Here is a 12433-nt window from a genome sequence, read left to right as displayed (position 1 = left end):
ATGGTAGCCACCAAGGCTGAGGGGAAGGGGGCTTGGGGAGATGTTGGTCAAAGGAAACAAGTTTGTTAGGAGGAAATTCAGTAACTCTATTGTACAGCATGGTGACTATAGTTAATGACAAAGTGTTGTATTGTGGCCAGGCACTGGGTAGCTCATACCTGTAATACCAGCACTTTGGGAGGCCAAGGTGGGTGGATCACTTGAGCCCAGGAGTTCAAGAGCAGCCTGGCCAACATGGTGAAACCCTGACTCTGCTAAAAATACAAAAATTAGTCAGGCATTGCGGTATGTGCTTGTAATCCCAGCCACCCAGGAGGCTGAGGCAGGAGAATTGCTTGAACCCAGGAAACAGAGGTTGCATTGAGCCAAGATCTTGCCACTATACTCCAGCCTGGGTGACACAGTGAGACTCCATCTCCAAAACAAAAAAAACAAAGTATTGTATTGTATTCTCAAAAATTGCTAAGAGATTTGAAGTGTTCTCATCACACAAAAAAAGTTATGTGATGTAATGAATATGTTAATTAGCATCATTTAGTCATTCCATCATATATGCATAGTTCACATGATATATATCAAATATGATAAATATATATAATTTAAATGTATTAATTAAAATAATTATTAATTAAGAATTACAACCTATGTTTCTAACAATCAAGTGCCTATAGAAATAGCTATTGTCATATGTCATTTTTGGGGAACTATGAAAAATAACAGTGTTGTTTGCTTGCTTATAGGTGTACTGTAGAAATTGGAGAAAAAACATATAATGTCAGAGGTTTAAATTCCTGGCTCTGAATCCAGGTAAGAAACCAGAGGGCTTCTGCAGATTTCCTAAAATAAACTCAGCTCTTTTAGTTGAAAGATGTCAAGATTTCTAATCAAGCTCAAAGTCTAATCATGTGAATGGCTAAGTTACAGTGAACATAGAATTTATAACACCACATGGTCTTTTACATTAATGTCAGGGTATCGATTGGGAAGGAGTGAAAGAACTGGGGTCAGAGCATAGAGGAGATTCCAATGAGGCTAAATACATTGAACCCTCAATTTTGCCTAGCATATTTGGCAGTAGAAAAAGCCTTTTTGTGTTCTGTTTGTGTAAGTTAATCTTCTCTTGCCTGAAGAATTAGTGGTGACCCTTATAAAGTCCAGTGATACTGGGTGTGGACTTGAAAAGGTATCCCTTCTATGATGGTTAATACTGAGTGTCATCTTGATTGGATTGCAGGATACAAAGTATTGATGCTAGTTGTGTCTGTGAGGGTGTTGCAAAAAGAGATTAACATTTGTGTCAGTGGGCTGGGGAAGGCAGATCCACCCTTAATCTAGTGGACACAATCTAATCAGCTGCCAGAGAATAAAAAGCAGGCAGAAAAACTTGAAAAGGAGAGACTGGCCTAGCCTCCCAGCCTACATCTTTCTCCCCTGCTGGATGCTTCTTGCCCTCAAACATGAGACTTCAAGTTCTTCTATTTTGCGATTTAGACAGGCTCTCTTCGCTCCTCAGCTTGCAGACAGCTTATTATGGGACCTTGTTTTTGTGTAAGTCAGGCGTCCCCAAACTTTGTACACAGGAGGCCAGTTCACTGTCCCTCAGACCATTGGAGGGCCGCCACATACTGTGCTCCTCTCACTGACCACCAATGAAAGAGGTGCCCCTTACTGAAGTGCGGTGGGGGGGCCGGATAAATGGCCTCAGGGGGCCCCATGTGGCCCGCGGACCATAGTTTGGGGATGCCTGGTGTAAGTTAATACTTAATAAACTCCCCTTTATATATATATATATATAAATAAAATATACTATATAAAGTATGTACTGTATAAAGTATATACTATGTAGTTTATATATATAAAATAATATATATAATGTAATATATACTATATATATAAATGAATACAATATGTATCCTATTAGTTCTGTCCCTCTAGAGAACCCTAATACAGATTTTAGTACCAGGAGCAGGGTCTAGAGGAGCAGAATATTAAGGATGGAATTCTTTCATTGGTTTTGGGGTTTCTAGAGTTGGTTGCTTAACATGATTAGACCCAAAATGCTAAAGACTCTACTTCTAATAATATAGAGAACACTGATAGTCCCTGGTGCGAACTGTTTAGAGAGTTATGCAAAATAAATGCATTTGACATTACTGATTGACCACTTGTGAGAGGCAAGGAGTTCTGTGACCCTATACATAATACCATTGACCATTTGTGGAGAGCTGAGGAACATAACGAAGCTGGTCGGTTGCTCGTTCAATGGACAAAGTGGTGAAAGAAAATGATGAACTCAAGGATTCTGTCTCTGGCTTCAGAAGCAGATACTGAGCCTCAAACCTGCTAAGATTTCCCAGAGTAAGAGTCTTATATTCCTCAAAGAAAGAGCTGAAATTGTGGAAAAACCAACACAAGTTCTTATCGCGTGAGTGGTTGACCTGCAACAAAAGATGCATGCACAGCCTCACCAGGTGTCTGCTGTTAAAATGAGGGCATTGATTGGAAAAGAATGAGACCCTGAAACATGGAATGGGGATGTGTGGAAAAACCCTGATTGAAGCTGGGGACACTGATTTTGTAAACTCTGATGAACATTTTTGTCAAAAGGAACAGTTTCCCCATCCCCAGTAGTGGCAACATCCCCTCCCCAACCCGTGTTGCCATCTGACTTACCTCTTCTCTCTGAGGAGATAAACCCTTTGCTGCCTGAGGCAACAGTGGTGGACTCCCCTAAGGCAGTTGCCAGGCAAGATAATGTTGATTCTCCTCAGATGCCATTCCCAACAGGTCTGTTTGCTTCTAGACCCAAAACTAGACTAAAGTCTGCAAGTGAGGTTGAGAGTGTGACCCACTGGGAGATGCACTACACTCAAAAAGATACTGTTTGAGTTCTCTAATTTATATAAATAGCAATCTGGAGAAAAAGCATGGGAATGGATTTTTCTTTTTTTTTTTTTTTGAGATAGAGTCTCACTGCATTGCCCAGGCTGGGATGCAATGGCAACCTCCAGCTTTTCGGTTCAAGTAATTCCCCTGCCTCAGACTCCTAAGTAGGTGGGATTACAGGCATGTGCCACACAATGCCTGGGTAATTTTTGTATTTTTAGTAGTGACAGGTTTCACCATGTTGGCCAGGTTGGTCTCAAACTCCTGTCCTCAGGCGATTCACCTCAGTCTCCCACTTTGCCTGGCTGGGAACAAATATTAAGTGTACAGGATAATCATGGAAGAAACAGTGTTGGATCAGGATGAATTTATTGATTTGTGCCCACTAATAAGGGATTTTGTATTTAATGTTACAGCTTGGGGAGTTAAAAAAAGGTTCTAATAGTTTATTTGCTTGATTCGCTGAAATATGGTTTAAAAGATGGTCCATTGTGATTGAGCTGGAAATGTCTGATCTCTCTTGGTTTAATGTAGAGGAAGGGATCCAAAGGCTTAGGGAGATTGGGATGCTGCAGTGGATTAGCCACTTTAGAGCTACTCATCCCAGCAGGGAGGATACAGAAGATATACCCTTGACCAATGCCTTGCGAACTAGGTTTGTGAGGGGAACACCTGCATCTTTGAAATGTCCTGGAATTGCTATTCTCCGTATGTAAGATCTAATGGCGGGAGCAGCAGTCAGTAAACTATAAAATTTAAATACAATGGGAATAATTGGATCCCGAGGTGGCAGGGGCCAAGTGGTGGCATTGAACCATCAAAGGCAAGGTGGGCATAGTTTCTGTTATGGACAGTAGAGGCAAAGCGGCAATTAGAATAGTCTGACTCTTGTAGAGCTCTGTCATTGGCTAATTAATCTCAGTGTTCCTAAAAGTGAAACTGATAGGAAGCCTACTGCATTTCTACTTAAATTATACAAATGGAAAACTTCTAGGTAGAAGGGACAAGACTAATCTGAATTATAAAAACAGAGAATAATGGCCCCTCAATCAATTTCCAGACTTGAGCCAGTTTACAGATCCGGAACATCTTAATGAAGGGGAGTTGAGGAAGGACCCCAGTACATTACCAATAATCTATCCCCAAGGGCACCTCTGGTCTTTTACCAAGGTAACTGTGCATTGAAAAAAGGGAAATGATCAGATATTAGAAACCACTGGACACTAGCTCTGAGCTGATGTTGATTCCAGCAGACCTAAAACATCATTGTGGTCCTCCAGTTAAAGGAGGGGCTTACGGAAGTTAGGTAATTAATGGAGTTTTAGCTCAGTTCTTTTATGGTGGGTCTGGTGGGTCCCCAGACTCATCCTGTGATCATTTCCCCAGTGCTAGGATGTGTAATTGCAGAAGCATACTTAGCAGCTGGCAGAATCACCACACTGGCTCCCTGACTGGTAGGGTGAGGGCTATTATGATGGGAAAGGCCAAAAGGAAGCCATTAGAGCTGCCTCTACCTAGAAAAATAGTAAATCAAAAACAATATCGAATCAATGGAGGGATTGTGGAGATTAGTGCTGCCATCAAGGACTTGAAAGACCTGGGGTTGGTGATTCCCAGTACCATCCCCGTTCAACTCTCCCATTTGGCCTGTGCAGAGGTCAGATGAATCTTGGAGAATGACAGTGGATTACTATAAGCTTAATCAAGTGGTGACTCCAATTGCAGCTTGAGCAAATTAGCTCATCTCCTGGTACCTGCTATATAGCTATTGACTTGGCAAATGCCTATTTCTCCATTCAGCTGGCAAGGCCAGCAACATACCTTTATGGTCCTACTTCAGGGGTGTATCAACTCATTGGCTTTGAGTCATAATTTTTTTTTTTTTTGAGACACATTCTCACTCTATTGCCCAGGCTGGAGGGCAGTGGCACGATCTTGGCCTACTGCAACCTCTGCCTTCTGTGTTCAAGCAATTTTCTTGCCTTAGCCTTTCAAGTAGCTGGGATTATGGGGACCCACCACCACACTCAGCTAATTTTTTTTTTTTAGACAGAGTCTCACTCTGTTGCCCAGGTTGGAGTGCAGTAGAGCAATTTTGGCTCACTACAACTTCCACCTCTGGAGTTTAAGTGATTCTCCTGCCTCAGGCTCCCAAGTACCTGGGACTACAGGCGCCAATCATCACATCCAGCTAATTTTTTTTTTTTTTTGTATTTTTGTAGAGATGGGATTTCACAATATTGGCCAGGCTGGTCTTGAACTCCTAACCTTGTGATCCACTTGCCTTTGCCTCCCAAATTGCTGAGATTACAAGCATGAGCCACTGCACCCAGCCTTAATGTTTACACTTTTCTGTAGAGATGGGCTTTTGCCATGTTGGCCAGGCTGGTCTTGAACTCCTAGCCTCTGGTGATCTGTCTGCCTGGGCCTCCCAAAGTGCTGGGATTACAGGCATGATGCACCACACCTAGCCTGTGTTATAATCTTATTCAGAGACCTTGATCGCTTTTTGCCTCCACAAGATATTACTCTGGTCCATTACATTGATGATATTATGCTGACTGGCATAATAGAGAAAGAAGTAACAAACACATTAGACTTATTGTTGAGACATTTGCATGCCAGAGGATGGGATATAAATCTGACTAAAATTCAGAGACCTTCTACCTCAGTAAAATTTCTAGGAGTCCAGTGGAGAAGGAGTAACGTGAAGGAGAAGTTGCTGCATTTGGCCCCTCCTACTACCAAGAAAGAAGCACAATGCCTAGTGGGCCTATTTGGATTTCGGAGGCAACACATTCCTCATGTGGGTGTGTTACTCCAGCTCATTTACTGAGTGACCTAAAAGGCTGCCAGTTTTGAGTGGGGTTCAGAGCAGGAGAAGGCTCTGCAAAGGCTGCTGTGCAAGTTGCTCTGCCCCTTGGGCCATATGACACAGCAGATCCAATGGTGCTTGAGGTGTCAGTGGCATATAGGGATGCTGTGTGGAGCCTTTGGCAGGCCCCCATAGGTGAATCACAGCAGAGGCCTCTAGGATTTTGTTGCAAAACCCTGCCATCTTCCGCAGATAACTACTTCCCTTTTGAGAGACAGCTCTTGGCCTATTACTGGGCTTTGGCAGAAACCACGTTTGATGATGGGTCATCAGTCACCCTGCGACCCAAGCTGCCATTTATGAACTGGGTGCTTTCTGACCCATCTATCCATAAAGTGGGTCTTGCACAGCAGCAGCATTCCATCATCAAATGGAAGTGGTATATTCGTGATCAGGCTCAAGAAGGTCTTGAAGGCACAAGTGAGTTACATGAGAAAGTGGCTCAAATGCCCATGGTCTCCACTCCTGCCACTCTGCATTCCCTCCCACAGCCTACATCGATGGCCTCAGGTGTTGTTCCCTATGATCAGTTGACAGAGGAAGAGAAGACTGGTACCTGGTTCACAGACTGTTCTGCATGATATGGAGGCGTCACACTTAAGTGGACAGGTGCAGCACTATAGTCCCTTTCTAGGACATCCCTGAAGGACAGTTGTGAAGGGAAATCTTCCCAGGGGGCAAATATTCAAGCATTGTACATGGCTGTGCCTTTGCATGGAAGGAGAAATGGCCAGATGTGCAATTATATACTGATTCATGGGATGTAGCCAGTGGTTTGACTGGATGGTTAGGGACTTGGAAGAGGCATGGTTAGAAAATTGGTGATAAAGAAATTTGAGTAAGAGGTATATGTGGATGGACCTCTCCGAGTGGTAAAAAAAAACTGTGAAAATATTTATATCCTATGTGAGTGTTCACCAATGGGTGATTTCAGTGCAGGAGAAGTTTAATAATCAAGCGAATAGGATGACCTGTTCTGTGGACACCACTCAGCCTCTTTCCCCAGCCACCCCTGTGATTGCCCAATGGTCCCATGAACAAAGTGGGCATGGTGGCAGGGATGGAGGTTATGAACGGGCTCAGCACCATGGACTTCCACTCACCAAGGCTGACCTGGCTATGGCTACTGCTGAGTGCCCAATTTGCCAGCAGCAGAGACCAAAACTTAGTCCTCAATTTCGCACCATTCCTCAAGGTCATCAGCCAGCTACCTGGTGGCAGGTTGATTATATTAGACCTCTTCCATCATGGCAAGAGCAGAGATTTTTCCTCACTGGAATAGACACTTATTCTGCATGTGGATTTGTCTATCTTGCATGCAATGCTTCTGCCAAGACTATGCCATCTGTGGACTCACGGAATGCCTTATCCACCATCATAGTATTCCACACAGCATTGCTTCTGACCAAGGCACTCACTTTACCACTAAAGAAGTGCAGCAGTGGGCTTTTGCTCATGGAGTTCACTGGTCTTACTATGTTTCCCATTGTCCTCAAGCAGCTGGATTGAAAGAATGGTGGAATGGCCTTTTGAAGTCACAATTACAATGCCAAGTAGGTGACAATACTTTACAGGACCGGGGCAGAGTTGTCCAGAAGACTGTGTATGCTTTGAATCAGCATCTAATAAATGGTACTGTTTCTCCTATAGCCAATGTTCAAGTGTTCAGGAATTGTGGAGTGGAAGTGGCACCACTCACCATCAACCCTAGTGATCCACTAGCAAAAATGTTTGCTTCCTGTTTCTACAACATTATATTCTGCTGGCCTAGAGTTCTTATTTCCAGAAGGAAGAATGCTGCCACCAGGAGACACAACAATGATTCTATTAAACTGGAAGATTGCCACCTGGACACTTTGGCTCCTCCTACATTTAAGTCAACAGCTAAGAAGTGGGTTAGTGTTGGCTGGGATAATTGACCCAGACTATCAAGATGAAAACAGTCTACTACTCTAAAATGGAGGTAAGAAAGAGTTTGCATGGGATACAGAAGATCCATTAGGGCACCTCTTAGTATTACCATGCCCTATAATTAAGGTCAGTGGGAAACTACAACAGCCCAATCCAGGCAGGACTATAAATGACCCAGACCCTTCAGAAACAAAGGTTTGGGTCACTCCACTGGAAATAAAACCACAATCAGCTGAGGTGCTTGGTAAAGGCAAAGGGAATACAGAATGAGTAGTAGAAGTCATCAATATCAGCCACGACCATGCCAGCTGCAGAAACAAGGACTGTAACTATCATGAGTATTTCCTGTTTCTTTTGTTAAAAACATGTTTGCGCTTATATGCACATATACTAGAAAATATATTTATTTCCTTTCTCCTTTATCATGTGACATAAGACTTATTGACTTCACACCAGACTTGTGATGGTAAATATTGAGTGTCCACTTGATTGGATTGAAGGATACAAAGTATTGATCCTCATTGTGTCTGTGAGGGGGTTGAAAAAAGAGATTAACATTTGAATCAGTGGGCTGGGGAAGGCAGATCCCACACTTAATCTGGTGTGCACAATCTAATCAGCTGCCAGCAAATATAAAGCAGGCAGAAAAACTTAAAAAGGAGAGATTGGCCTAGTCTCCCAGCCTACATCTCTCTCTCCTGCTGCATGCTTCCTGCCCTTAAACATCGGACTCCAAGTTCTTCAGGTTTGGGACTCGGACTGGCTCTCCTTGTTCTTCAGCTTGCAGACAGCTTGTTGTGGGACCTTGCAATCGTGTAAGTTAATACTTAATAAATTCTCATATATCTCCTATTAATTCTGTCTCCCTTAGAGAACCCTGACTAGTAAATCTTCCAAAGTGAAGTATGAGTAGTTTCATCTGATTCCTCCTATCAGTAAGAAAGAGACTTAATGCCTAATGGGCCTTTATGGATTTTAGAGATAACATATATTATAGTGTCATATAGTACTCTGACCCATTTACTGAGTAACTCAAATGGCTGCTGATTTGGTTGGATCCCAGAGAAAGAGGAATCTCAGCATGAGATCAGGTTGCTCTTCAATCTCTTCTGCCACTTGGGCCATATTAACCCAGCAGATGTAATTATGCTTGCATTATTTTTGGTAGATATGGACACTGTATGGAACTTTTGGTATGCTCCTATGAAATTCTGTGGGAAAGCTATGCCATTGTCTGCAGATTACTATTGTCCCTTTGATAAATAGCTTCTGTTCAGTACAGACTGATAAATTGACCATGGGCCACCAAGTTACTCTGTGACCTAAGCTGGTCATTATGAATTAAATGTTACATGACTTACCAAACCATAAAATTAAGTGTGTCCAGTAGCATTCTATCATTAATCTAGACCAGTCTGAAGAAACTCCTATAGGAAGAAGTAAGTTGTATTACTCTAGCCCTCACTCCTGCTACATTGCCTCCTCCTTGAACTCACACCATAGGAGTCACCATGGCTAAGGAAGAAAAAAAAATGGGCTTGGTTCTGCATTATATATCAGCATCTCCTGAAATTGGGATGGATTAGTCTAACCTGGAGTGGATCTGAAGAATATTGGTGAAAGAAAATCCTCTCAGAAGCAGAATATCAAGTGGTACATTTAGTTGTCCACTGTACCCTCAGTAAAGAGTTGGCAAGAAGTATGAATATATATTGATTCATGGTTATTTGTTGACATTTGGCTGGATTGTCTGGGACATGAAAAAGACAGAGTTGTAATACTGGTGTCATGATAGTCTGGGATAGAGGTACATGATTAGACAGACTTCTCCAAATGAGCACAGAGTAGGAGGTATCTGTCCCTTGTGAATGTCACCAAAAAGCAACCTTAGCAAAAGAGGATCTTTATAATAAGGTAGAAAAGATGATAAGATAATAAGGTTTATAGATGTCAGACAGTATCTTTCCCCAGGCATTCCTGTCTTTGCCCAATGGGCTTTTGCACAAAGTAGTCATATGGGCAGGGATGGAGGATATTCATGGATTTGGAAACATGGATTTCCACTGACCAAAACCACAGCAATATTCCCGAGCTACCAAGAGCAGACATGGATAATGAACCCCTGACTTAGCACCATTCCAGGGAGGATAAGCCAATTCTGGTAGTAGGTTGATTACATTAGATCACCTCATTCAAAGGCTAAACTTTTTCCTCATTGGAATAAACGATTACTTTGGAAGTGTACCTGCATTCCCTGCCTGCAATGTTTCTGCCAAAATTACCACAATCTGTGGATTTATAGAATGCCTAAATCATAACATCCCAAAGAATATTGCTTCCAACTAAGGAATTCATTTTATAACAAAGTGTGGTGATACACTTATCCTCATAGAATTTGCTGGTCTTAATGTGTTCCCCTGAAATAACTGTCCTCACACAATGGTAGAATAATATTTTCCTATATACTAAGTTATCTTTCAGAGAAAATAAAATATTTTACTTGCATTTATTTCATTTCTGATACTCTTCATTTCTTTGTATGGGTCCAAGTTTCTGACCTACATAATTTCTCTCCCTGAGGAATTGTTTTAAAATATTTCTTGCAGAGTAATTCTACTGGCAATAAATTCACTCTGTTTATTTGAGAAAATGTTTATTTTGTCTTTATTTTTAAAGGATACTTTTGCTGGGTATAGAATTCTGAGTTGATGTTTTCTTTCAGCATTTGAACTATATTACCCTATTTTCTCCTTTTTTGCATGGTTTCTTTTTTTTTTTTTTTTTTTTTTTTGAGACGGAGTTTTGCTCTTGTTACCCAGGCTTGAGTGCAATGGCGCGATCTCGGCTCACCGCAACCTCCGCCTCCCGGGTTCAGGCAATTCTCCTGCCCCAGCCTCCTGAGTAGCTGGGATTACAGGCACGAGCCACCATGCCCAGCTAATTTTTGTATTTTTAGTAGAGACGGGGTTTCACTGTGTTGACCAGGATGGTCTCGATCTCTCGACCTCGTGATCCACCCGCCTCGGCCTCCCAAAGTGCTGGGATTACAGGCTGAGCCACCGCGCCCGGCCGTTTTTTGCATGGTTTCTGATGAAACATTTGTTCTAATTCTAAGTCTTGTACCTCTACAGGTAACATGTCTTTTTCTCTAGTGAGCTTCAAGATTTTTGTCTTTGGTTTGCAGCTATTTGAATGTGATAATGCCTAAGTAGCCAGTTTTTGGTATTTCTCCGGTGTTTTCTGAGCATCTTGGATCTATAATTTAGTGTCTGCCACTAATTTTGGAAAATGTTGGGCCACTATTTACCAAAATATTCGTTCTTGTTTCTTTCTTCTCCTTCTGGAATTCTAATTATGCAAATGTTAGTCCATTTGATATTATTTCACATCTTTTTTTTTTTTTTTTTTTTTTTGAGACAGAGTTTCGCTCTTGTTACCCAGGCTGGAGTGCAATGGCGCGATCTCGGCTCACTGCAACCTCCGCCTCCTGGGTTCAGGCAATTCTCCTGCCTCAGCCTCCCTAGTAGCTGGGACTACAGGCATGTCCCACCATGCCCAGCTAATTTTTGTATTCTTAGTAGAGACGGGGTTTCACCATGTTGACCAGGATGGTCTCGATCTATTTCACATCTTATAAATATTGTGTTCTGTTTTTCATTCCTTCCTTTTTTCTCTTTGTATTTTAGTTTGGGTAATTTCTATAAGTCAATCTTCAAGTTTACTGATTTTTTGCTTACCTGTATTGACTATTTTTTTGATTTGTTTTGTTTTTTGTTTTTTGAGATAGAGTCTCACTCTTGTCACCCAGGCTGGAGTTCAATGGCAGGATCTGAGCTCACTGCAAACTCTGCCTCCCAGCTCAAGTGATTCTCCTGCATCAGCCTTCCATGTAGCTGAGATTACAGGTACACACCACCACACCCAGCTAATTTTTGTATTTTTAGTAGAGACATGGTTTCACCATGTTGGCCAGGCTGGCCTCAAACTCCTAACCTCAGGGCATCCACCCACCTCAGCCTCCCAAATTGCTGGGATTACAGGCATGAGCCACCATACCAGGCCCTGTATCGACCCTTTTGATAAGCTCATGGAAGACATATTTTCATCTCTATTACTGTTGTTTGTTTGCTTGCTTATTTTGAGAAAGAGTTTCACTCTGTCACCAGGATGGAGTACAGTGATGTAATCTCAGCTCACTGTAACCTTTACCTCCTGGGTTAAAGCGATTCTCCTGCCCCAGCCTCCCGAGGAGCTGGGACTACAGGCAAGCAGCACCACACCCAGCTAATTTTTGTATTTTTAGTAGAGACGTGGTTTCACCATGTTGGCCAGGATGGTCTCAATCTCTTAGCCTTATGATTTGCCTGCCTCAGCCTCCCAAAGTGCTAGGATTACAGGTGCATGAGCCACCATGCCTGGCCATTTTTGTTTTGTTTTGTTTTTGTTTGAGATGTAGTCTTGCTCTGTTGCCCAGGATGGAGTGCAGTGGCGTGATCTCTGCTCACTGCAACCTCCGGCCCGGGGTCCTAGCAATTTTCCTACCTCAGCCTCCTGAATAGCTGGGATTATAGGTACTTGCTACCACGTCAGGCTAATATTTTTGTATTTGTAGTAGAGATGGGGTTTCACCATGTTGGCCAGGCTGGTCTCAAACTCCTAACCTCAGATGATCCACCCACCTTGGCCTCCCAAAGTGCTGAGATTACAAATGTGAGGCACCATGCCTGGCCGTTTTTATTTTTTGAGACTGAATCTCGCTGT

The 12433-nt window shown here is 42.5% G+C and overlaps 1 pseudogene; it reads left to right on the top strand.

Annotated features, from left to right (window-relative positions):
- The first annotated feature begins 1695 nt into the window (after positions 1 to 1695).
- LOC141585230 (uncharacterized) lies at positions 1696 to 8001 on the top strand (annotated as a pseudogene).
- The last annotated feature ends 4432 nt before the right edge of the window (positions 8002 to 12433 follow it).

Source organism: Saimiri boliviensis, chromosome 7, assembly GCF_048565385.1.
Source record: "Saimiri boliviensis isolate mSaiBol1 chromosome 7, mSaiBol1.pri, whole genome shotgun sequence".
In the NCBI taxonomy this organism is placed as follows: domain Eukaryota; kingdom Metazoa; phylum Chordata; class Mammalia; order Primates; family Cebidae; genus Saimiri; species Saimiri boliviensis.
Note: the sequence above shows the minus strand (reverse complement) of the source record. Positions and strands in the feature narration are given on the sequence as shown.